The sequence below is a fragment of the Notamacropus eugenii genome, chromosome 7, assembly GCF_028372415.1.
Source record: "Notamacropus eugenii isolate mMacEug1 chromosome 7, mMacEug1.pri_v2, whole genome shotgun sequence".
Taxonomy (NCBI): Eukaryota; Metazoa; Chordata; class Mammalia; order Diprotodontia; family Macropodidae; genus Notamacropus; species Notamacropus eugenii.
The window spans coordinates 125,731,091-125,757,578 of record NC_092878.1 but is presented as its reverse complement, the minus strand read 5'-3'; the positions used below and the strand labels follow the sequence as shown (position 1 = coordinate 125,757,578).

The 26,488-nt window shown below is 35.1% G+C and overlaps 1 protein-coding gene and 1 long non-coding RNA gene across 4 annotated transcripts in view; one reads left to right on the top strand and one right to left on the bottom strand.

Annotated features, from left to right (window-relative positions):
• LOC140514319 (uncharacterized) overlaps positions 1-20,118 on the bottom strand; it is a 23,272-nt gene extending 3,154 nt beyond the window's left edge. Inside the window, exon 1 of the long non-coding RNA XR_011970544.1 lies at positions 19,682-20,118. This is a non-coding gene — a long non-coding RNA (uncharacterized lncRNA). The remainder of the gene's footprint in view (positions 1-19,681) is intronic.
• TET2 (tet methylcytosine dioxygenase 2) overlaps positions 1-26,488 on the top strand; it is a 159,695-nt gene that overhangs the window by 82,447 nt on the left and 50,760 nt on the right. The window lies entirely within an intron of this gene.

Sequence of the window (26,488 nt, the reverse complement as noted above, 5' to 3'; positions counted from 1 at the left end):
CTAGCTCTGTTATACATTCACTGCCCAAGCAAGTAGAATTGTGCCCAGCAAACATCCTCCACTGCCTACTTCTTGACCAGACAATGTGCAAGTATTCAAAAGAGGACAAATGTTTTAGGCAAACAGCTAAAATGAAATTTTTATCATTTCTAATTCATATTGACCTCTACAGAGAAAACTATATAGTAAATATTTTTGGACTTTATTATTCTCCAGTGTCCAATTTTTGTATTCACCTTCAGTCCACACAGCACATTTCTTTAGTGTATATTTAATAACTGGAAACAAAGTTGGTTGTTTAGTGACAGTTAGAAGAAGCTAGTTTCCAGTTATGTGGTTGGCTCTCCACATAGAGGAACATGGTAATGCTGAAGACTGTTGAACCCTGGAATTGCTCTGAGGTGCTGAGGTTTTGAAACACACCCAATATAACCAGCAAACCAGTTTGAAACAGGATCCAGTATTGCCTTGTTGCCCTGGTATGCTGAAGGAGGAAGAGACAGAGAGATTTAAAAGACAAGTGGAAAGTAGGATTTTGTTTATTTTGGCTCCGGTTAAAATTTTACCAACTTTATTTAGGGCATAGGAGGAGGGATGAGGAGAGGGAGGAGAGGAGAAAACACAGGAGAGATAGCCACCGTATATTTTTGCCCCTGAAGTGTACTGTCCAAAGAGTTCATGAGTTGTTTTAAGTGAGCCTGTGCTGCTATTGGGGTCAGTGTAAGTACCTTTATTTTGATCTTAAGTGTTACCTGAATAAATAAAACTCCTTGGTCTAAGTCAGGAATGTTTTATCTGCTTTGCTAACTATTGTGAAACTTTCAAACTTTTTTTGTGTTTATTCTTTCATTCATTCATTGAATGAAGGTGGAGTATAGGGAAGAGGGTGACAAGGAATCCAAAGAAGCATTTGTTGAATTAGAAAGAAAACACATTTTTCTTTTTTCTACCATTATAGTATGGTTCCTCCCTTTTTAAAATGTATATTGCTCAATTAACATTTATTATTCTCTCTTTGTTTTTGCCTTAAGTCCAGGAAATCCTTGTTGGTAGTTTTTTATGTATGCAACACATAAAAAAAATAAGTTAAATTGGGGCATTTTGCTTGACTTTTTATATTGGGTTTTTTTTTCCTTTGGTGTTTGTTTTCCAAGTCTAAGTTTATTCAACATGTTTTAGAAAGAAGATAAACGGAGGAGGAGGAGGAGGAAGGCAGAAGTGAGGAGCTCTAGGGGGGAGGGTGGGTGGAGTATTTTCTGTTAATTCAAGAAGTTTGGAAGCATTTTATTTTTTATTCTAAAAATTAAGTAAGTTTTGCTTTCCACATGGTGTTCTGTCATAGGAAATAGAGCTAGATTTAGTTTACAAACTCAAACCATCCTCTTTCCACTATAGATCAGAGTTGTTACTCAAAACTTACATTAATTATATTTGCAGAGAGAAAGGGGAAAGATTTTTTAAAAAGGAAGCATGAATAATGGAGAAGGGAAAAAAAACTAAGTTTATGTCATCTATTAGAGGATAATCAAAGCGAAAAGACAGTATGATTAAGTTTCATATTTAATAAGTTACATCTTGTATTGAAGAAACATATATACACAAGGTGTCCATCCAGAAGCTCAATGTATTCATGCAAAATTGTCAGTCTGTCTATCCTTGCTGGACCTGATCCAATCCTAGGTATGAATTATTTAGACCAGGGTCACAGGATCCAAACTAGTCCAGCAAAAGTGCAGGTTAAATTTGATCTTGAGAGATACTAACACTTGACTGGTGGTATTAAACTCAAGTTGAAACAGGGGCCACTAAACCATAAGTCAGGATCCCTATGGATGCATATTGACTTAGAAAACCACAGATCAACATTATCTATGTTCTGCTGTATTTTTGATTGTTTATTGAATATTTCCCAATTTTATTTTAATCTGGTTTGGGCTGTACTCAGGAGTATTATGCACAGCATATGACTACAGGTATAGATTTTGTATGTCTACACTAGGTTGAAGATCTTTAGAGATGAGTCAGATATAATCTTGGGTCCTGAAGGATCCCTAATTTGTCCTGAAAGTTGATGAATCTGCCCTCAGGATTGTTTCATAACTTCCCACAGCTTGGCTGAAATGCTCTGGCTTTGCACTGACCCAAGGTCTTCCTCACTACACAACTGGGCACCAAAGACTTAACTAATACTGGACTTCATTGAAGGGTGAAGGGAAAGATATAATTATCTTCATGCTAGACCTGGGATCCGTGACTGCATTTTTTAAAAATATTGATAATTTTATTTAAATATAATTGACTGCTTTTGATAATTCTATGCTTTTACAAACATGATTCTAAAAAGGGGTTGCTAGGCTTTACCACAGGGCTGAAGGGGTCCTTGACACAAAACAGTTTAAGAATGCTTCACTAAACAAAGCACATGCAATTTATGCCTTCAACAGTTTTAGCCAAAATATTAGTTTTACCAAGGGAAGCCAAGGGAGGTTAAATTTTCCCTCAAAATGAGTTAATTATTTTCATATAACTAATTAGCTTTTGAAAATAGAATAAAAACTTTTATAGCATATTAATATATTATATTAGGTATTATACTTATATAATATGACATATAATAACATATTAATATATAAATAAAATGGTCATGAGAATAATTCAGAATTCTAGAACACCTAAAAAATCTAGTCAATAAAATATGCATAGTGTTTAAAGTGAGACACTGTAGTTTGCTTGTGATATTCCTTGTATCAATGCCATGATCCTTTTCCTCTTGTGGTTGACATCCATTTCTATCCAAATATATTTTACCATAGGGTATATTTCTGAATCTCTCTCAGCCTTAGCAATTTCAGCATTTTCAAGTGAGAATTTTATGTACAATCACCCCAATTTGATAGAAAGAACTGATTCAAAGAGGCAAATGACTGTCAAAGACAACCCGAAGAAGCTGTGAGAGAATCTGAAATCCAACTGAGGGCCTCTTAGTCCTCTTAAAAGGAATTTTCACATAATGCATTCAAAAATATACATGGAATGTAAATAAATGAAATGTTATAATAAAGGGTATTTTTTCCCCTTTTTAAGTGATAGGGAGCAGGACTAGGTATTAAGATGAGCAGGAAGACACACTGAATCTCCCTTTTCTACCCATTCAGATGTCAGATGGGGCTATACTTTCCTGGAAGCATCTTTTGTGTGAGAAGAAATACTGTGACTTGTGGACTATCTGTACTTTTTAGCATCTTTTCCCTTCAAAAGGGTGGTGTTTGCCCTGTTTCTTCATGCAGTTATCAAAGTGGGTACATTTTTTTCAACAAATAATTTCTTATTCTTGCTATGCAAGGTCAGAGTGGTACACAGACTTGGCCCTGCCATTGAAGTAGTGTCCAGTCTTAAGAAGAGAATATGGGATCATCATAGAATGTTAGACCAGGAAGAAAATTTAAAGATTAGGTGGATTGGAGTCACTTCATTTTACAGATTAAGAAATGGGCGGCCAGAGTGGCCCCTTCTCCCACTGGTAAGCTCTGCTTGGAGTGACTATTTTGAGGAAGGGCCCAGACCAGCCATCTGTGACTCTTCTCTTAGAATTTGCCACCATGGCACCATGGGAATCCCTCCCCCAACTTTCAACCCTCATGCCCTTTTAAGTATTGAATTTCCCCATTAGAATATAAGTTCACTAAGGGCTGGGCTTTCTTTTTGCCTTTGTTTGTATTCCCAGTCTTGGATATTTGTCCTTGTATGTTTGTATTCCTAGCACAGTGACTGTGCACATTTTTTATCTTGAGTGCACACTCCTTGAGGACAAAATCATTTTAGCCTTTCTTTGTATCCCCAGCACTTAGCATAAGGACTTGTTAACTATTGCCTGACTTATCCGAGATCACATAGGTAATTCAGATAGAACCTGGAGTAGAACCCAAGTCCAAATTCCAATCTAGTGCTCCTTCTTTTATTTTATTTTATTTTTATTAATTTGTTTTCAGTTTTCAACAATCACTTCCATAAGTTTTAAATATTCTCCCCCTCCTTCTCCTCTCTGCCCCCCCCCCCACCAAGACGGCATACAATCTTATATGGGTTCAATGCATACATTCTTATTCAACATATTTTCACATTAGTCATGTTGCGTAGAAGAATTAAAACAAATGGGAGAATCCATGAGAAAAACAAAACATAACATAACAAAAGAGAAAACAGTCTGCTTCATTCTGCATTCCAGTTCCATAGTTCTTTCTCTACATGTGGATGGCATTTTGCATCAAGAGTCCTTTGGGAATGTTTTAGGTCCTTGCATTGCTGCGAAGGGCTAAGTCTAGTGTTCCTTCTTTTAAAGTATGGCTCCTATAAGACATATGCAGAAATGACTTTTTTAAAAGATAATAGACAGTATTTTATAAGAACAGTGTGCAGACTGTCAGAGGAGAGGGAGGTTGCTTCTGATTGGGATTGTCAGGAAAAATTTTTAAGAAAGAGATTGGATTTTAGCTGAGCACTAACGTGTAGGCAAGATTTCAACAGGGAGAAATGGAAGGCAGTGTAATTCGGGAGAAGGAAAATCCATGAATGAAAATCCTGGAGATGAGAAAATGCAAGTCAATTCATGGGATTGACAAACTATGCAATTTCTGTCCCAGTCCATTGTAGTATTTGAGGGCATTTAAAAGGTGTTTGCAAACAAACCAGACCACTCAGTGGTGTTTTAACTGACACAAGGAAAGGCTACAAACCTTATATCACCAAACATATCGGGGGCCATGGCAGGAGAAAGGGGATTCAGCAATGGTCGTCAGAAAGATTACTCCATGACCTTGGCCTGCCTGGTTTCAATTCAATGATTTATTTCCCCATTTGGTCTAGAAAATTTCTGAAAATCTTATTTCCCCCCAAGGACAACATGCTTGCTTACCCTCCACTACACAACCAGGACCAATATCTCTAAGACTAGGAAAGCAAAGCAGCTTTGGACATTTTGAATACAATAAAAATGGATATACTCATCCTTTGCAGCCCAACAATATGTTCTTAAATATCATGGAATGGCCCTGAAGAAAAGATTAAGAATCTAGAAAATACGGAACAATTAAAGGTTTTTGAGAAGAATTGTTAAGGACCAGATGGTCATAATATTCTAATCAAAACTAGAATTTAAATCAATTTCTCTGTTGAAATTAATGTTTTCAGACAAGAAGTATACTATTCTATTATTACAAAACGTTTATCACTAACGTTGACTTAGCACACACTTAAGAGTAAGATAGTTCTCTGATCTCACCAATATGGATACTATTCCCAGTGGTAAAGATCACAACTTATCCAAGCCTTCTTATCCTGAGTTACTTTTGCTGATGTCTTCCCTTAAATTTTCCAGTGGTATAGCCAATGTACTAGGAATCTTCTTCTTGATCTGTTTCCAATGCATGGATACCAGTACAGTGCATACTGTTGGTCTGTTAATTAGTCTCACTTTTGCAACATAACCAGCTCATTTTTCTGGTCATATATCTTTCTAACAACCTTCTTTAAGCCAATTATCTTGTAGTCTAGGCACAATCCCCACATACTTCTCTGCTGCCCTTTGGGCCACCTACAACTTTCTTTCGAGATTGGATTATTCTATGATTCTCTGCCATGCATCAGCACTGAAAGAAGAACGCATGCATATATACATACATACAGGTGCGCGTGTGCACGCGCACACGTGTGTGTGTGTGTGTGTGTGTGTATAGATAGGTAGGTAGTTAAATACACCAGCTGTCTCAGCTGTTCATCCAACTACATCTCATATTCTGGGCAATAGGTATTTTTCATCCATTTGGTTTTTTCTGTGTGGATAGTTGGATGAACTCTTCTGAATGATTGCACATCTTATTTGGAAGTGATGCCATTAAGTGCCATTACAGGCAGTGGTCTCAGTCTTGCTGCAGTCAATGCGATGTCATCCACATAAGGAACTAACTTGGAAACCTTGAACCATAGGACTAGAGAGTCGCTTTTCTCTTTTGACTCTGATCAACATCCTACATGATAGTAAGCTACCATATGTCTATCTACTTTGGCTATCTGTCTTTGGCTACCATATGTCTATCTACTTTATGCTTCCCTTGATATTAATAAGCAACAGGCCATCAGACAAAGTTATCTGGTACTTTTCAAGGTCACTTACATGATTTTGACATATGCATTTGAAACATATTTTTGAAGGAGAAACCCCAAGGTGGCATTTTGTTCTGCCAAATAAAATTGTTTTTAATCTTCAAACAAACATGCTGGAGCTTTGTGTCCTCTGTACTCTTGAATCAGTTGTAAAGATGACTACGCGCATGTGAAATTTAACGACTATAATTGGCAGAAGCCTACCTATTCCCTTCTCGTGTCTTCATCAAAGGTTGTTTCAAAGTGGGTGATTTTGCAGAGATGTGGAAGGCATGTGGGTTATTGTTATATTTTCTCATTTGCCTTATTGATAATGAAGTCTGGAATTTTTTGCTAAACATTTGGTTATCTTGCTTTTCAGATACCTTGAGAACCAATCCCTCAGTTCCCTCAAAACTGTGTTGATTTCATCCAGCACAAACCTTTTCTGTGTATACTTGATCTAGCCTGGCTACTTTTTCCATCTTTACTGAAATTTATACTTCCTTATGCTGTCTTTTGGGAATTGTGATGTCAGAATACAAATTCTAGTGGTTTCATTGTCATTGATGGAGAAGAGGCTTTATTGTAAAAATCTTTATGGATCTTTTCCTTTAAATGACTTGTTTATTGTGTTCCATCCAGTTTCACCCTTAATGCTATCAGGACAATTTGACTTAGTAGATTCTCTCTCCAAGCTCACTATAAACTTTTTTCCCCTTCTTTTGCTTCTTGCGATTTTACAAGATGATTTTTTTTCTCATAATATCTTTCCATCCTTTGCCCAAAGATTTTACAAACATGTTTACAGTCTGAACTGGTTTTATCTTTGGTTGTCATCTCTCTGCTTGGCAAGGACATCAAATATTTGCTGTCTGAGAAGTTTTCTCAGTTTTCAGTCTTCTTGTTGTAGCTATTGATTTTCATTGGTTAAACTTTCTTATAAAATGGAGAGACTCTCTGAAGATGTCTGTCATTTTATTCCCCTTTCTTTTTAATTTTTTTTTTTTGCCTTAGTATCTTGGCCAAACAAGTCATATTGAAATTCTCTCAGTTAGTTGCCATATAGTCTTCTCATTTTTCTCATTATTTGATATAAATTTTGATCTTTCTCCTAAAAAATTGGTTATTTAACTATATGAAGATGGTTGGTTTGGAAGTCAATACAATATCATCATGTCCTGTCTATTTAAATGTAATTAATTTAATTTTTAAATACCATTTTATCCTTTCCATGATCACCAATTCCCGATTCTCTTGTTAAAATAATCATGATTTCTAGATATGATACTTCTGAATCATGTCTAAGTTTTCATAAGAGTTTAGCCTTTCTCTCATTTCTTACTCCTGAACTACTTTTTCAGATGCATTGTTTTCCTTTCTATTGAAGTCATTGAGTTTTGACGTACTTTTATTTAATTTAAAGGGTGTCACTGAGTTCTTTAGAGAATTTCTTTTCCTCCTCATCCTTTGGAATAGATCATGACTGAAGAGCCTGTGGTCTCAAGGCCACATATGGCCTTCTAGGTCCTTGGGTGTGGCCTTTTGACTGAGTCCAAGTTTTACAGAACAGATTTCTATGTTAGAGGGATCTGGTCAGTGAAATGTGGATTCAGTCAAAGGACCACACTTGAGGACCTAGAGAGCTAAATTTGGCCTCGAGGCTGCAGGTTCCTCACCCCTGCAATAAATGTTGTCATGGACAATTGCCATTATGACCCTTTTGCAAATGCTGTTTGTAAGTGTTGGAATACACAAAATAAAAACTAAAGCAGTGCATTCTCTGATGCTCAGAAAACCATTACAGTTACCTTCAGATTAGAAGCGTATGATTATTCTCATGTATTAGATGTTATTTCTGGCAACCAATTGTTTTACTAATCAAACAGGTTAGATCAGCTTACCAAATAAAAAAAAATGGGACATATTATCCCTTAGTATTTATTTTCTATACTTTATGTACAGATAATGGAAATGTAACTGTATTACATTTAGATATTGATCATCGTGTTTATGCTATTACTTATATCTACCTCTCAAAAAAAATTAAAAGTCATAGAATCTGAGAGTTTGTTTCTACCTTGTAAGAAGTCCTTATGTAATATTCCTGATAGCTGGCCATTCAAGCTCTGATTAAAGAATTTCACAAATAGGAAATCATCACCTCCCAAGGTGACCCAACCCCCCTCTTTGGGCAGCCATTCCATTAAATGATAGGCAAGATTTTTTTTTTTTAATGTCAAGTTGAAATCTACTTCTCTTCAACTTCTGCCCGTTGTTCTTCATAGAATCTAAAAGAACGTCTATCCTTCTTTCCCATGACAGTCCTTTAAATATTTGAAGATTCCTATCATAGGGTTAATTTATTTTAGTCAAGTCACAGTTATACTTTTATGTTGATTTTTTCCACCACTACCCCAAAATGGGGGTTTGACTGTCATGCAAGAGAAATGATTAGATTAATACATATTATTGAAAACATAAGACTGCAAAATGAAATCACGAATCCAGACTTCTGATTTCTTGTTATTGAATCACCTTTTTTCTCTTCCCTCTGTAGGGTTTGTCGAATGGTTATAAAATAAACATAGTAGCTATTTATAGATCATAGAGTTGCCCTCCTGCATGGGTCTTTTACTTTATTTTTCTATCATACTCTCTCTTCCCTTCATTTCATAAAGCCTTCAGGTTTAAAAAGAGTCAATAATCAATTATCTGTGTTAAAGAAAAGCAGTAGTGAGATGGAAAATACGATAGTTGCCATTTAAAAATGTATATTTGGTATATAAAATGCTTTTGAATAGAAAGATGGGAAGAAGAAAGGAAGGGAGGGAGGGAGGAAAGAGGAGGGGAAGGGAGGCAGTGGGGGAGGGAGGAAAGATTGGCTTCGTAAGAATCTGTCATAAGCACTTGCCAAATATCACATTCCATCAACTCTGGGAGCCAACAACCGAGATAAGAAAAATGAGTCAAAGGTGAAATTACTTGCCCAAGATCACACCACCACTAAGTGTGTGAGGTCATATTTAAACTCAGGTCTTCCTGACACCAGGCATAGCACTCTATCCACTATGCTACCTACATGCCTCTTTTGGGGGGAGTGCTTTCTAAAAAAATGTTGGGTATTCACTTGCCTACTCTTTTCAGTTAATACTGAAAGTGTTTTACATGACACAAACCGATTCATAGAAGAGTTTACCACCATAATGGGTGGTAAAGGAAAAACTGAGCTGGAAGTAAAACATTTCTTTGAATAATTGAACATTTAAATAAATAATTTAAATGTTGCTATGTCTGTCTTCTAAAAACCTTAAAATATCTTATAAGTGTTTTTAATTCCAGCATGCTTGTGCTGGAGGTAGTAGGATAGACATAAAAGGAAGGTGACTATTTTTAGGGGAAATTGGAATTAAGAATGTATTTACTCTTAGACAGTAAAACCATATCAGTGGGAACTCAATTTACTCTTTTCAGATCTAAATAAATCCAACCATAAAATCAACCAAAAAAAGTTAAGGAGATTAATAGAATTTTAGAAAAGTTAGATATTGTAGACCCCTGGAGAATTTTGATTGGGAATATAAAGGAGTATCCTTATTCCTCAAGGAATTCACAAAATTGGACATGTATTAAGGCACAAAAAGATCACATTAATAAGATCAGGAGCTGTTTTTGAAAGGGGGAGAGGAGAAACAATAATAAGAGAGGCAAACCACTGGCTAATTTGATTTTTTTAAAAAGAAAGGAGAAAACCAAATTACAATTGTCAAAAATGAAAAAAAAAAAAGGTGAATTGACAACCAATAAAGAAGGGGGTCAGGCAATTATTAGGAGCTATTTTTCTCCAACCATAAGCAATGCAACTTGCAATCTAAATAGATAATATTTACAAAAATATATGTTGCCCAGAGTAACAGAAGAGTAAATAGAATACTCAAATAATGTAATCTTAGAAAAAGAAATTGAATGTGCCACAAATGAGCTCCCTAAGGAAAAACAACTCAGACCAGATGGATTTACAAGTGCTTTCTATCAAAAATATAAAGAAAACAATTAATTCCAATATTATATAAACTGCTTGAAAAAGTGCTACCATTTCTTTTCTATGATACAAATTTGGCCATGATACCTAAACCAAAGAGTCACAACAGATAAAGAAAACTGTATTCCAATTTCCCTAATGGATTTTGATGCAAAATTTTAAATAATATACCAGCAAGGAGATTATCACAAAGGTCATAATGATGACCAGGTTAGACTTGTGCCAGGAATGCAGGGCTAATTCAATATTAGGAAAGCAATAAACATAATTTACTATATAAATAACAAAAATGACAAAAATCACATGATTATTTTTAATAGACACAGTAAAGGCTTTCAACAAAACACACCACCAATTCTTGTTAAATAACGGAAAGCACAAGAATAAACAAAGCTTTCCTTAACATTATTAACAATATCTATCTAAAATCAAGAGTAAGTATTATATATAATGGCGACAAGATAGAAGCCTTTTTAGTAAGAACAGGGGTGAAGGCAAGGATATCCATTATTATCATTACCATTCAATATTGGACTAAAATGCTACAGCAATAAGGCAAGAAAAAAAAGAAAATGAAGGAATAAACAGGCAACGAGGAAATAAAACTATCATTTTTTGCAGATGATGTGATGGGTTTCCTAGAGATCCCTAGAGAGTCAACTAAAAAACATAACCTAGTTGAAATAATAACATCAATAAAGTTGTAGGATATAAAATAAGCCCATATAAATAATCAGCATTTCTGTATATTGCCAAGAAAATGGCCAGAAGAGATAGAAAGAGAAGTTCCATTTAAAATAACTACAGAGAGTATAAAATACTTGAGAGTCTGTCTTCCAGGATACATAGAGGATCCATATGAACACAGTGCAAAACACTCTTTACACACACACACACACACACACACACACACACACACACACACACACACACCAGATTTAAATAGGTGAAGCCAAAATAATAGAAATCATAATGCTACCTAAACTAATTTACTTATTAACTATCATGCCAATCAAACAACCAAAGAATTACTTTATAGAACTAGAATAAATAACAAAATATATCTGGAGAAACAAAAGGTCAAAAATTTCAAGGGAATCTATGAAAAAATGAGAAGGTAAAGGACTCATATGTACAAAAATATTTATAGTAGCTCTTTTTTTGTAGTGGCAAAAAGTTGGAAACTAAGGGCATATCCATCAATTAAGGGATGGCTGAACAAGTTGTGATATATGAATATGATGACATTATTGTCACTCAGTCATTTCAATTCTGTCTGACTCTTCATGACCCCATTTGGGGTTTTCTTGGCAAAGATACTGGAGTAGTTTGCCAGTTTCAGATAAAGAAACTGAAGTAAAAATAATTTGCATAGGGTCACACAGCTACTAAGTGTCTGAGGTTGGATTAGAACTCAGATTTTCCTGACTCTTGACCTGTCACTACTCTGTCCCCTATACCATGTAAAAAGTGATAAAGAGGATAGTTTCATAATTTAAAAAACAGAACAGGAAAACCTGTATAAATCAAAGCAAAGTGAAGTGGGCAGAACTAGGAGAGGACACCATATAGCAACAGCCATATTTTAAAGATAATCTACTTTGAAAGACTTAGTATCTCTGATCAACACAATGATCCACCACAATTCCAAAGAACTCATGATATCTTGATGAAATATGCTATTCATATCCAGATAGAGAAATGATGGATGCAGAGTACATAATTTTTCTTTCTTTTTCTTGTCTTTTTTTTGGAACATGCCAAATGCAGAAAATTTGTTTTGCACGACTGTACATATTTATAATAAGCTTTATTTTTCTTGCTCTTTCATTAGATGGAGTAGGGGAGGAAATAATTTGGAACTAAAAAAACTTAAAATCTCTGTGCTTTAAAAATAATTAAAAATTTTAATTTAAGTTTTTAATTCATTGTAAATTTAAAAACAAAATGAGAAAAGAAAAAAGAACATTTCCATGAATGCAGAAGAACATAAAGAGAGGATTCAATATAAAGCAATAAATTTTCATTTTAAATTGTTTACTTTTTTTTGGAAAATTTATGTAATAAATACTACACATTGTTTTCAAAGCTACCCAGCTTTTCTGTGCTTCCTTCTAAGTTTTCTTTTGTTCTCTGCTATGTATTTTTTATTTCATTTTTTTCTCCCTCCCTACCCCTCCATAAAGAAGGGTACAATTAAATATGAATATATGTATGCATACATTTAGGAACATATACACACATATATGTATATGTAAGATCATAGCAAGCATATTTCTTTTCATCAGTTCTTTCTTTGAAGGTTGATTGCATCTTCCTTGATAGGTCTAAGTCCATTTTCTTTTTCTAAAATCAACCAGGTCATCATTTTTATATCACAGTAATAGTTCATCATAACCATAAACCACAACTAGTTTAGCCATTCTCTGATCAATCATTTTTGCTTATCTTATAGGTATAAGATGATGTCTCAAAGTTGTTTTAATTTACATTTCTTGAATCAATAATGATTTCTAGAATTTTTCACATAATTATATATAATTTTGATTTCTTCATCCTTTAGCCATTTATCAATTGGAGAATGATTCATATCCTTATAAATTTGATGAAGTTCTTCATATATTTGAGAAAAACCTTTTTCTGAGAGATTTTCTATAAAAGTTTTTTTCTCAGATTTTCTGTTTTCCTTCTAATCTTGGCTGCGCTGGTTTCATCTGTACAAGAACTTTTCAATTTAATGGAATTGAAATGATCAGTTTTACACCTCACAATATTCTCTCTTGTTTCTTCATAGATTATTCTCCTGTCCATGAGTCTGATGGGCAATATATTCCATGTTCTAACTTTCTTGCTATATTTCCCTTCATATCTAGGTCATGTATCTATTTTCACCTTATCTTAGTACATGGTTTAAGATATTGGTCTATGCCCAATGTTTTTGACAATTTTTTTTTTTTTTTTTACCAAATGATGAATTCTTATCTCCAAGACTTAGCTCTTTATATTTGTCAAACACAAGGTTACTAAAGTCCTTTACTATTGTGTATTGCATGTCTACCCTGTTCCACTATTTTCTATTTCTTAGCCAGTACCAGATAATTTTGATATTCACTGCCTTATAATATAGTTTAAGGTCTAGTGCTGCTGAATCTCCTTCCTTTACATTTTTATTTCATTAGTTTCTTTGAAATTCTTGACCTTTTTTCTTTCGTATACCTTTTGTACTATTTTTTCTCACTGAGTAAAATAATTTTTTTAGTAATTTAATTGGAATGGCATGGAATACATAGATTAGTTAGGTAAAATTGTCATTTTTATTATATTGGATTTACTTATCTATAAACAATTGTTAATTATCCAATTATTTAAATTTATTTATATAAAGAGTATTTTATGATTTTATTCATGTAGTTCCTGGGTATATTTTGGCAAGTATACTCTCTGGTATTTTATACCCTAAGATTATTTAAATGGTCTAAAACAATATCGAGTAATATTTGTGACAATGTACTTTCCCTATTTATCTCTTAATTAAATCTATTTTAGCTTTAACTTTGTCTGAGATCACAATTGCTACCCCCATGTTTTTTTTGGTTTTTGCATCAGCAGAAACATAATGAATTCTATTCCAACTCTTTATTTTAATTCATGTGTATCTCTCATTTTTTTATTGTTTTTTGTAAACAATATATTGTCAAATTCAGATTTTTAATCTATTCTGCTATCCATTTCCATTTTATGTGCATATTCATTCCATTCACATTCAAAGTTACAAGTACTTGTTATGTATTTCCCTCCATCTTATTTTTCCTCACTATCCTTCTTACTCTATTTTCCCTGTTCCTTCTCACACATCTAATTTACTTCTACCCACTACCTTCCCCTCTATTCCTTAATCTACCCACCACCTAAAGTCCCTCCCTTATCCTCTCCCCATTTTTCAGCACTACTAGCCCTCCACCTTCACTTCTGTATCAGTTCTTCCTTTCATGCCTCATTTATATGAGATAATTGTTCCTTTTTTACCTCTCCATACCCAGTTTTATCTTTCAGGATCGTTCCATCACATTCAGTTGGCCCAAGCCTTTCTTTCAAACTATCCAAGTAGAGATGACAGTTATAAGTACTAATAACATTTTCACATATAAGAAGTAAGTAGTTTGACCTTCTTGAGTCTCTATTCAATTAATTTTTTTTAAAAAGAATGAATTTATTCCAAGACTGTGGTATATTTCACAAATTTTCAGAGTTTTGCAACATAGTTATCAGTTTTGCTATTTTCTTTTCATTTTTGTCTTTAAAAATACCATTTATTATATAGAGTGGCTCTCTTGGAGGGGAAAAGAGAAGATGCTTTGGTTTTGGTGATTAAAAACAGATATTAATAGAAAGTTATAGAAAAAGATTTTAAATGATAAATTTACTACCTAGGATCCATTCTTCATCCACCAGAAATGTTTTCTGCCTCAAATACAAAGTCTGACTCTACCCTTTCCTCAAATCACAAGATATCAAAGTAGACAATGACTTCCAAGGTCCTTCAGACCTAAACAAGAATCCATTACCTGCCAATCAACCACATTCTACTTTTGGAGAGTTCCTTACCTCTATACAACTTCTACTGGCTGTGTCCAGTTCTATCTTCAAGCACTGAACTGAATAAAACAATTCCTTCTCTCATGCTAATAATCTTTGGAATACTTAGAGGTAATCTGCCTAAAGTCTTCACCTCCCTGAGATAAATATCCTCAGTTCCTGCACCTGATCTTCATGTGGTATAAACTCCAGGTTTTTTGCCATCCAAGGTGTTCTCTGCTAGGTGCTCATCCATGTCTTTCATTAACTGTGCTTCCCAGAATTGAATCCAATACTCCAAATGTAGTCTAACCAGGTCTGACATGCATACTACATCTCTCTTAATGCAGATGCAGACTGCAATAAATTAAAGAGAAATACATATTTATTCACATATATGTAATGTACATATATATACATATATATGAATGAACTTAATATCAAGAACAACAGGCATTTATTTAGTACTGACTTTGTGACAGACACTGTACTAGGTGCTGGGGATACAAAGAAAAAGGTGAGGGTGGGGCAGGAAAGGGAACAGTTTCTGCTCTTAATAAGCTCAGTCTAAATAATGTTGTATTTGCTTTTTTGTACCTTTCTGATCTCTTTCCCACCTATATGTTAATTCCATTGTGTTGCTTTGAAACATTAATATTCCATGGGAAATAAAGCATTCATTTCCTTAACTGCCAAATCACCTTATTCTGAACCTGGCAGCCTGCTGAAGATCTTTTTCACACAACCTGATATCTAGAAAGACTTCTCCATCTTATATTTGTTAGGTTGATTTTTTAACCTAATTATAAAATAATCTCTATTTCATTTTTTCTCACAAGATTCATTCCAAGGTTTTAGTCTATCAAGATCTTAGTTGTTCCCCCCACTTCTGTGCATATTTTAAAAGCAGACATTTATTTATACCTTTATCCATGCCATTGTCAAAAAATCTTATCATGTGGTTAACTACAGAATCCCATGACTCTGCTAAAAAATAAAAAAAATAAAAAACAAAAACTCCTTCCAGGTTGATCCTGAACCCAATCTAATCTTTGGATCTGGCCATTCAACCAATTCTGAACCCATCTATTTGTACTCAGATTCATCCAATATCACTTCATATTTTTCACAATAACAGAATGACAGACTTTCACAAATTTCACTAAAATTTAGGTAAATGTCATCTAAAGCATTCTCTTGATCTTAAAGTTTAGTAAGTGTGTCCAAAAAAAAAAAGCATCTCAGAGGTGCAGAGAGAAGAGTGTTGGACTTGGGAGGCAAGGAAACTTGAAACTGAATCCTGCCATAGACGTCTACTAGATGTGTAACCCTGGGCAAGTCACTTAATCTCATTTGCTTCTGTCTCCTCATCTGTAGAATGTGGATTATAATAGCATCTGCCTCACAGGATTATTGTGAGGATCAAACAAGATAATACTTGTAAAGCACTTAACACAGTGTCAGGAAACATAGTAAGTGCTATATAAATGTTAGTTATCACCATTTTTAAAGGAGCCCAAGATGGCACAGTGGATAGAGTGTTGGTCTTGGAGTCAGGAAGAACTGAGATTGAATCTTTCCCAGATACTTACTAGCGGTGTGACGCTGGGCAAATCACTTAACACTTTTCAAAATATAAAGTAGTGTATAAGCGTCAGCTATTAAAAAGAGGTTAAAAAAATTAGACTGACATGACTTGTTCATGAGTAAGTCATGTTTGTTGTTCAATCGATTAGTTGTGTCCAACTCTTCATGATCTCATGGACCATATCACGCCAACGCCGTACCTGGCATTTTCTTGGCAAAGATACTAGAGTGGTTTTTGTCATTTCCTTCTCCGGTGAATTAATGCAAGCAGAGGTTAAGGTTAAGTCATGCTATCTCTCTCTTTGTAATCAATGTTTCCTTTTTATATATTCATTAGTCAACTCTCTATACTTGGTGGCCTGTAAGATTCCTTCTTGCTCCAAATTTAGGATCCTATGAACCTTTAATTGTTCTCAAACTTTGCCAGACATTGAAATCAAGCTCACTGGCTTATAATTGGCAGACTTAATTCTTTCCCCCAAGTTCAATGCTTGACCTTCTTCAGTCCTGTTCTCTTCAGTCTTTCAAAGATTTTTGACCCTGATTCAACAATCACAGCTGCTAGGTCCTTCAGTATCTTAGGGTATAGTTCATTTGGGCAAGGAGACTTGAAACAATCAAAGGCAGCTGGGTAATTTCTCCTATTGCCTTGTTTCTCTTGGATACCAATTCTCCTGTTAGCTGTTTTTGTCCTGGTTTTTCCAGTTGAAAGATTATTTTTTTTGGTAGAGTTGAGACGAGCAAAATAGGATTTGACCAGCTCTGCCTTGTCTCTTAAATTAGTTATTATTCCATCCTCTCCAACTTGCAGCCCCATCTCTTCTTTTATCCACTTTCCCCCTCCAACATAGCTCTAAAAACATCACTTGTTGCTCTACTTTGCTTTCCTTGGCTCCTCATGAGAATTAGCACTATTCTTAGACTACTGTGACTTGCCTTTGTAAGTTGTCTCTATTATCTACTCTGGCTTCCATCTTTTGAATGTGATTTTCATTGTCCATTCATCCTGTTCTCTTTTAGCCAGCTTCCTATTTTCCTTATCAGAATTGTTTCCTTGTGTCTTCAGAATTTAATTCTTGAAAGCTGCTGGGCAAATTTTCTCAGCACAGATTTAGTCTGCTGGAGTCTGATGATCCTTGCTCTCAACCTTTTCAAAACCTGCTCTCCCCCAAACTAAAATACATACCAGACTATTCCTGGTTTTCGAGTTCTTTACAACAACCTCTGTTATGAATTAGTCACTTTACTCCCAAGGTGCCCATCATTTCCAGTACTTTTCCTCCTCAAGTCCTACTCCCATCCTTGTCCTTCTTCAGTTTGACTCACTCTCATGAAGTATAGTGTGCAATGTTTTATAAATTACTACTCAATTCATAAAATATTTGTTTCAGCATCTCTTATGTTCAGGGCATTTTTCTATGAATAAAAAATCAACTAGTACATAGGACCCTACCCCTAATTTTGTGTGTAAGGAAGAGTGGGAAAGTGAACAGAAGAAGAATGGGCAAATACTAAAAAAAAATTAGAACAGAGACATCACTTTTGTGGAGGTTGAAGAAGTAAGGCTGAATGGAGAAGGGGGCATCTGAGGTAAGGCTTGATAGAAAAGAATGGATAGTAACAGATGGCTACTCCATTCTGGACATTGACAATATGAAGATTAGAAGCTGACAACAACAGAGGAGAGAGGAGTTCTAGCATGTACACTTTAAATTTCCCCAAAGAGTTCTCATTAAGATTACTTCCTATCTTGGTACCTGCCTCTCATCCTATTATTAAAGATGTGAGTCATTTAGCATATATCTTTCATTCTGATGTATGATTACCTTTCAAAAACATTTAGTTAAAAGAAAGAAAGAAAACTAACCATGGACTTTTAAAAGCAAATACTGGTTTGAGGAGCTGAAATATGTTTTAATCAATAAACGTTTATTAAGTACCTACTATGTGCCAGGCATTCTACTAAGCATTGGGGATACAAAAAGAGGTTAAAGACAGTCCTTGCCCTCAAGAAGTTTACAATTTAATGGAAGAGACAATATGCAAGCAAATATATACAAAGCAAGAATTAAGAGGAAACAATTAGAAGAGGGAAAGCCCTGGAATTAAAAAAGGTTAGAGAAAATTTCTTGGAGAAGGGATTTTTGTTGGGACTTAAAAGAAGCCAGGGAAGTCAGTAGTTGGAGTAGAGGAGGAAGAGTATATGAGGCATGGGGGATAGCCAGAGAAAATGCCAAGAACCTAGAACTTGAGTGTCTCATTCATGGAACAGATGGGAGGGCAGTGTCATTAGATCACAGTTCCCAAGGAAGGTGTAAGAAGACTGGAAAGGTAGGAGAGGACTAGGTTACAAAGATCTTTGAATGTTAAAGAGAGCATTTTGTATTTGCTCCTGGAGGCAATAGGAAGCCACTGAAGTTTGTTGAGTAGGGGAGGTGACATGATCAAATGTCAGTTACTCAAAAATTGTTGTTAGAACCTGTAGGTGATTGTTTACTGGGGTATGTGATCAGTTTATTTAATCTCCTTAATCTTTTCCCTCTAATTTATACTATCGAAATAAAGTTTAACTGGATCTCAAATTTTATAAATCAATAATATGTTGAGGTATGGTTTTAAGCCTAAAGAACCAACTTAAAATTTTACCTTTAGTTTACCAAGATTTCTGAATTCCCTTTCTTTCCTTTAATTATTAGAAAAAAAATCATTCATTTCCCTCAAGGCCTTCACAGAAATTATCTTTTCCCAATGTGTTTTGTTTTGTGTGATAAGTCAGTTGCATGATGCTTCACATAGAACTCTGACAAGGCTCCTTGAGTTCCCATTCCCCACTCTTCTTGTCTACATATCTCCTTGTGTGATAAGGAGTAACCATGGTGTGAAACAGCTGGTAATTACAGTTCCTTTCAGGCCTGCAACCCAATAGCTGTAAACACACAGAAACAGGCAGCTGAAGTGTGACAAAAACATGAAAAAAAGTGTAACTGCTTACTGAAGTACAGAGAATCATCTAGCTTTGTTAGGATATTCGGAAGACATGAAGATTCTTACAGAGTAATTAATAATTAACAATGGCTGTCTACTAACCTTTTATGGGAACCAACTTATAGCAGATATGCTAAATGGCTTAGTATTGTTCAGTTTAATTTCACATTGTTTGAAAAGGGTAACTAGTTTTTTTTTTTCAAACTGAAGATGTTTAACCAGTTTGATTCAGTCTTACCAGAATAATATCCAAGCTTCTCTTATGTAGGCATACCCTTGTTCATTACACCTTTGAATATAATAATAATAATAATAAACTATAATAATAAATAATAATAATAAACTATGACTCACCCGAACTTGTTTTCTATGTGCCCTGCCATTAATGAGGTTCAGGTAATGAAATCCATAATTCTCACTTTTGCCTAGCATGAAGTTTCTGAAACTCTGAGAAATCAGATAAAAGTCACTTCTTAATCCCTATTTCTTCAGCCAGTTGGTATTATCAATCTAAATGATAAGAGTTCTTAATTTTATGTGTTATCCTTTATGTGTCCAAGTAGATCTCTTAGAAAGGATACACTAATGAGTTTCTGTAAGAGCATCTTTTGATCATGTGGCAGACCATGAAATAAACTTTCTGGGAAATTGAGCTTGTAATACTTTTGTCATTATATTTGCTTCATTTTTATATACTGAGAGGTCTTAACTTCTTCACTGGTGAAAAAAAATTTAAATACAATTCTCATAAATCTAACCAAATGAAACTAAATAAATCTAATAAATTTAACTCTGTGATATCTTTTCAAATATGAAGGTGATGTTGAGTTATAAGCCAGCAGAGCGTAACCTTCAGGCAGGTCCTAGGAAGACAAAAAGGTTTCAGGTTTGGATTTGGTAATGGAACTCTACGTCTGTCATTCAAGGACTTGCCTAGCTAAATGTGGACAGACAACATCAGAGCATTGACCATAGTGATCTTTTGTTTGTTGTGGGGTGGATGCCCACATTAACAACTCATGAAACCCTCTACTAAAGTGGGAGGAAATCTGGATGAAATCCTCGATTTCTGATGATGATCCATGTTCAAAAAGTGACATTTGGGATGTTGTTAAGGAAATATATGATTGGAAGGGCAGATGGATCAGTCTTGTGGTAAAAGCACTGGAAAACAGGAGCCAAGGAAGCCACCAAGAAGTACCCAGAAAATATACAAAGAGCGAGAGGGAGGACTTAGCACATTAGGTAAATATTTCATGGGGAGGAAACTGGTCAAGAATCACACAGGATCAGAAAGAACGGATAAGTAATAGTCTTTAATGAGAAGAATGCTCACATTGATAAGATCCTAAATCCCCTTGGATTTAAAAAAAAAAACTTCAAAAATTTAAAATAGAAGAAATATGGCTATAGAGCAATCTGAACAAGATCTTGGGGTTTCAGTGAATTTCAAGCTCATCATGAGTAAATGGTGTGATATATCAGGTAAGAAAATGAGGTTGCATTAAAGAAAGGAATACTATTCAGGAATCTTTCACATTGTGGGGGGCAGCACCCCCATAATCTGGAAAATCCAAATAAAAAATTTTGTCTCTCCCTTCACACCAAAGAAGAAGATTGAATTTTGTCTTTTTCTTTTATGAGGTGTTTACAGTACCTTATTTTAAAATTTGGTTTAAGTACTTGGTCACAGGCTCTGTGTCATCTGCTAGCCTTGGCATGTCATCTTCAGCTTCCACAAAACTCCCCCAAATTTCCATTTAATCTCTTCTGTTGACTGCAATATATCAAAACCACAATGAGGAAAGTCACTATGTGTAAGAAACAGCTATAATACTCTTTCTGGGCTCTGTCTTTGTTAGACTACATTGTACTATTGTGTGCAATGTTGAGCACTAGGGTTTACCCACAAATTTCTCAAAAAATGTTGCCTGAACCTCTCCATTGTGTTTCCCACTTTCCTTTGTATCATAGTTATTTCTGTACATATTTATCCTGGTAGAATTCTGTCATATCTATCTTTGTGCCCTAATGTCTAGCACAGTGACGCATAGAGTAGGAATTGAGGAGGCAGCTTGGTGGCTCAATGGGTAGAGCACTAAGCCTAGAGTCAGGAAGATCTGAGTTCAAATCCTACTTTGGGCACTTATTAGCTGTGTGACCCTTGGCAAGTCACAACTTCCACTTGCCTTAATCCACTGGAGAAGGAAATGGCAAACCACTCCAGTATCTTTGCCAAGAAAACCCCATGGACAATATTGGCATGTGATGATCATGGGGTCACAAAGAGTCAGTCATAACTGAATAACAATTTTGGATTGAATCTCTGATAGATGAATTCTATGTCTTTTCATACAAGACTATAGTGATATTTCTTTTCTATTTTCTGGTTGTACTAAACCTATAAATGCCCAAGCACTTTAAAAACTCAGAATGAAAGGCTATATTATATAATACTGTTTTAACCCATGGAATAATACTCAGTTGAAGTCATCTTTTCACATTAGTGCAATGTCTTCATTCTTGTCAATTTTTAATCCTAGTGCGTCTAACAAATAACTTAATCTCATCACTGATGCCAAGCTTTCTCTTTGGGTAACTGTTATGAGAACGTTAATCAATACTACTGCATACATTGAAACCTGAAGGTGAATTTGTTTGGTGAGTTAGAAGGGACTATAGAGTCTACACACACATACACACACACACACACACACACACACACACAATACAAAATATTTGACTTCTCATTTAACCTTTGAAATTAAACCATACTCTGACTTGTGCAATAAAAATAGCTTTTCATGGCAGCTAGACTACCTGCCTCAATCATGATGCCAATGAACATCTTCAAATATTTCAAGGTTCCATTGGTGGTACACCCTCTACCAACATAAATCATATGTAACAAGCATATATTAAATATCTACTATATAATAGACATTTGAACTTAAAGTTCAAAGCAGCAAAACTCATTTACTCCTTATTCATGCAACTGGAATAAGTTTTATAGAAATATATGAGTTGGGTGTGGTAGCATACATTGGTAATTCCTGTTACCGAGGAGTCTTGAGCTTGTTGGTTTTCAGCTGCAGTAGGATTAAAGTCAATGGGGTTCCCATACCAAATCTGGCACCAGTATGATGAGCTGCTGAGAGTGTGTAAAGCCAATCACTCATGGTAGCACACCAGAGGACTGCCGCCATGAATAATTTCAAAGGTCTAATCACATAGTATAATGAACTCTCTTACAAAGAGTGAAGAACCCAAAGCCACATGACTGGTTAGTTCTAGAACTTGGAGTATAACATAAATTTCTAATCAATCAACTTGTCAGGCATTTATTAAGCACCTACTATGTGCCAAGAACTATAGTAGGCATTGGGGATGAAAAGACAAAAGAGAAAGGTACTTGCCTTCAAGAAGTTTACAGATTATTGGAAAAATTAACATGTACACATATGAGTAAATACACACAAAGTGATTTCAGAGGTCAAGGGAGGCACTATATTTTAAAGAGAGTCAGGAAATAGGTCTTGCAGGAAGTAAGCTTGGGCTGTGACTTGAAGGGAGCTAGGGAATCTAATTGATGAATATGAGAAGATAATCCTTTACAAATATGGAAGACAGCCCAAACAGAGGCTCAGTGACAGGATGTTGTGTATAAGGAACAGTACATAGGTCAGAATGTAGACTATGCAAAGGGCAGTCATGTATATTTATCCTAAAAAAAATTATTTTCTAGTTTCCAGGCTGATTCCATGTATTTTTATGTTTTTTTTTTATTTTTCCAGTAGGGCAAGGCATATGTCTCCTTTTACTTCCAGATTATGTGGATCAGAACTTGACAGGGGATGAAAGAAATCCTTAGTTTTCCACTATGACTCTTACTGAACACAATTAATTTTTTCTTTCTCCTTAAGATGGTTGTAGTTATCGGGGATAAATAAAGTCAAAGATGAATATCATAATGGAAAATGGCACACTTAAATTTAGTCCAACTACAATAAATATTTTTCTCTTCAATTTTTTCAATGTGTTTATTTAAATTTTGATTCCAAAAGTGCCTCTAGTGATTGTACAACTTCTTGATATAACTCCTAGAAGAATATATCAGCTATATAAAAGCCTTTTACACATCTCTAGTAGTTCTCATTTGCCTAATACTTTACCCATGAGACAATTTCATATACTTTTGCTCTTCTGGATGGAATAAAATTCGTATATTTTATATCATGAAATAATGAAGTCAGGTGCCTTTAGGACTGACACATATCACAGAAAGTAAAAATGATGCATGGATGCATGGAATTACTTATTATTGAGCTCTGAGTGAAGTGTCTATCTTGTCTCCCAAGGGTAGCTTTGCATCTAGCTTGTAAGTTAAACCATACATATGATAATCACTAGTTGCCCTAAAATAGGCAAAATGAAAAAAAAAATGCCTGGGTTGTCATGGTAACTGCAGCAGATAACAAGCGCCATCATTTCAGAGTTAGATATATTGAAGTTTAACTTTATAGGGCCACAGTCATTGTATATGTTTTAGAAAAGAGATGGGTGAACAAGACTGAGGTGCAAACTGTTGAGTGCAGTACAGTTCAACACTATCAAATTTTTAATATGACAAAGAAGCCCTACTATGAAATTTTCCAGGAGGGCGTTATTTGATGATGGTGGTGCTGGTATTGGTGGCAATGATAATAATAACTAGCACTTATATAGCACCTTAATGTTTGCAAAATACTTCATGTTATCTCATTCTATCCTCATGACAATTTATCCCCAATTTATAGGTGAGGAAAGTGAGTCAGGTAGCAGTTAAGTAATTTGCCTAGAATCATACAGTAAGTAAGCATCTGAGGCAGAATTTGAACTCAGGTCTTCCTGACTCCCAAGTCCTGCACTCTATGCATTGTACTACCCAGTTGCCTTGACCATAGGGTCATTATCCATTAATATTTGAGAGTCTGCTGGGTATGTGGCACTGCACTGGATATTAGTGTAATTATTTTCTAATCTTAATAATGACATTTCTCCAATATAACTTGGGAATATCTCTAAAAGAGAAGAACAGTTAGCACATTTATTCATTTGGATCCTCTTCTAGTTTTTGTTTTGTGAAGGATGCTCATTTGTTAAGTAATAGGAACTATCTTAAATGATTACAGCTATTACTATATAAAGATGTTGTTTGGAGAGGGGAGGGGGACCTCCTCACCAAGATGTTTCCAATTGCATTGAAATCCAAGGTCCAGTCTCTGTGCCTAAGATAAGGAGATCCAGTTTAAAGCTACAAACCCAGAGGTCCTTCTGTTCATGCCCCAGAGTTAAAATGTATTGTTTATAAGTAACCTTACAAATGTGTCTGCTTAGTATGTGCAGATGTCTGGAATCAAGGATAAAGCAGATTTTCTCAATTCTCTTTGAAGGGAAAGGGTTCACTCTTCACTTTATTAGGGACCTGAAAAAAATCCCAAAATCTTGGTCTTGAATTCTTACAGGAAGAGGAGTTCAAAAAGTCAAGATTACTATAATGATATGACTTAGCCCACATTCCCTCTGCTTAGGACATATGTTATCTATTAAGCATGGAATCCAAATTGCAATCCCTGTATAGCTTGGGTAGGCTAGTTTTCGTACAAGAACCTGGAAAGGTTTTGATTCTTTGTGATTTTAGTTTGCAACCTTAAAGTTGCATTGGCATAGGTTTTGCTGTTGTTTTAAGTTTCACAAGTCTACTGCTCCTGATATCAAATCATTTCCACCAATACTGGGATTGAACATGGCAACTATTTAACAGTCACATTACTTAAGGTTTAAGGTAGAAAGTAAGACTCCTGAGAGTGGGAATTTGATGAATACAGAGGGGGAAAATTCGACCCAAAATTGTTATCCAGAACGGTACCTCTGGCTGCTGTTGAGAGACACATTGCCTACAAAGGAACCGTTCACATCAAATAAATGATGTTAAATGGTTCCACAGATAAACTAAATTAATGAGTAACATGTTTCCTTTTGGCTCAGGGTTTTGGGAATTGCTGGTCATAGAAGTTTTTGTCTATTAAAAAACAAGTCAAACTGCCAAAGCTCTCAGCACATATTAGGCATTTAATAAATTCTTGTTGAATTGAATTGAACTGAATTGTAGGAGAAGGGGGAGGAGGAAGATGTGGTGTCTTATCATCATGCCTATGAACAGACGCTTCCCTTCAGCAAAAGGAATGACATGAGTCTGTAAGGAATATGTTTACAGGATGTCAGTTATTTCTCAAATGAAAATACCTCTCCCCTCCCCCTCAAAAATCCCTTTACATAATTACTGAGTACCATCTACAGTTTTATGTGGCAAGAGATGCATCCACATTCCTTCTTGATTCCTAAGAAGTCAAATGGTGTTGAGTTGAATTACAACCCCAAATGCATATTGGTGGAATAAGATGCCAGCCCATTTGCACAGTAATGTGCTATTTTTAAGTCATGCATCATAGCATCTTCAAAGAGGCCAGTCATAATTATGATGGATTAGACTGCAGAGCCAGTCCTAGATGGAGTAATTGTTTCACAGATGCTGCTGATGCGACTTGAATTTATAATAAATTAATGCTTGATGGGGTGGGGTGGGGGGGAACCATATCAAGCGCAGAGTCAATAACTGCTGTATCTAAAACCTGGTTTGGCTTTCTCAGATGCAAGTGTCATCCTCTGGTCAAAGATGCAGTGTTCCTCCTTCACACTGAAATGAGAATGCTTTACATTTGTGTTCCTGACATTGGAAACACAAGCTTCAGGTGCCTGGCAACTATTGGAATTCAGAATTCCGAAACTGGAATGATTTTGCTTCTTCCATGTTTAAATTACATTACATGGTTACAGTGATGATTTTATTGCTTCCTAAATAATTGATTGTATTCTTAGTTGTTGGAAACAGAAGCAATGAAGTGACTTCATGTAAAATCAGACATTAGAGCATGATTAGCTAGGATGATAGACCCAGGAATCAAAATTATCTGCAAGATTATTTCTGGGCTACTTTGTCTCTAAAATGTGAATTTGCATAATTAAACTAACATTTGCCACACCTAAGTAATTACTAAATTCATAATTTCTATAGATGATTATTTTTTTAAGGATTTTCTGTGTACTATATGAAAATTTGAA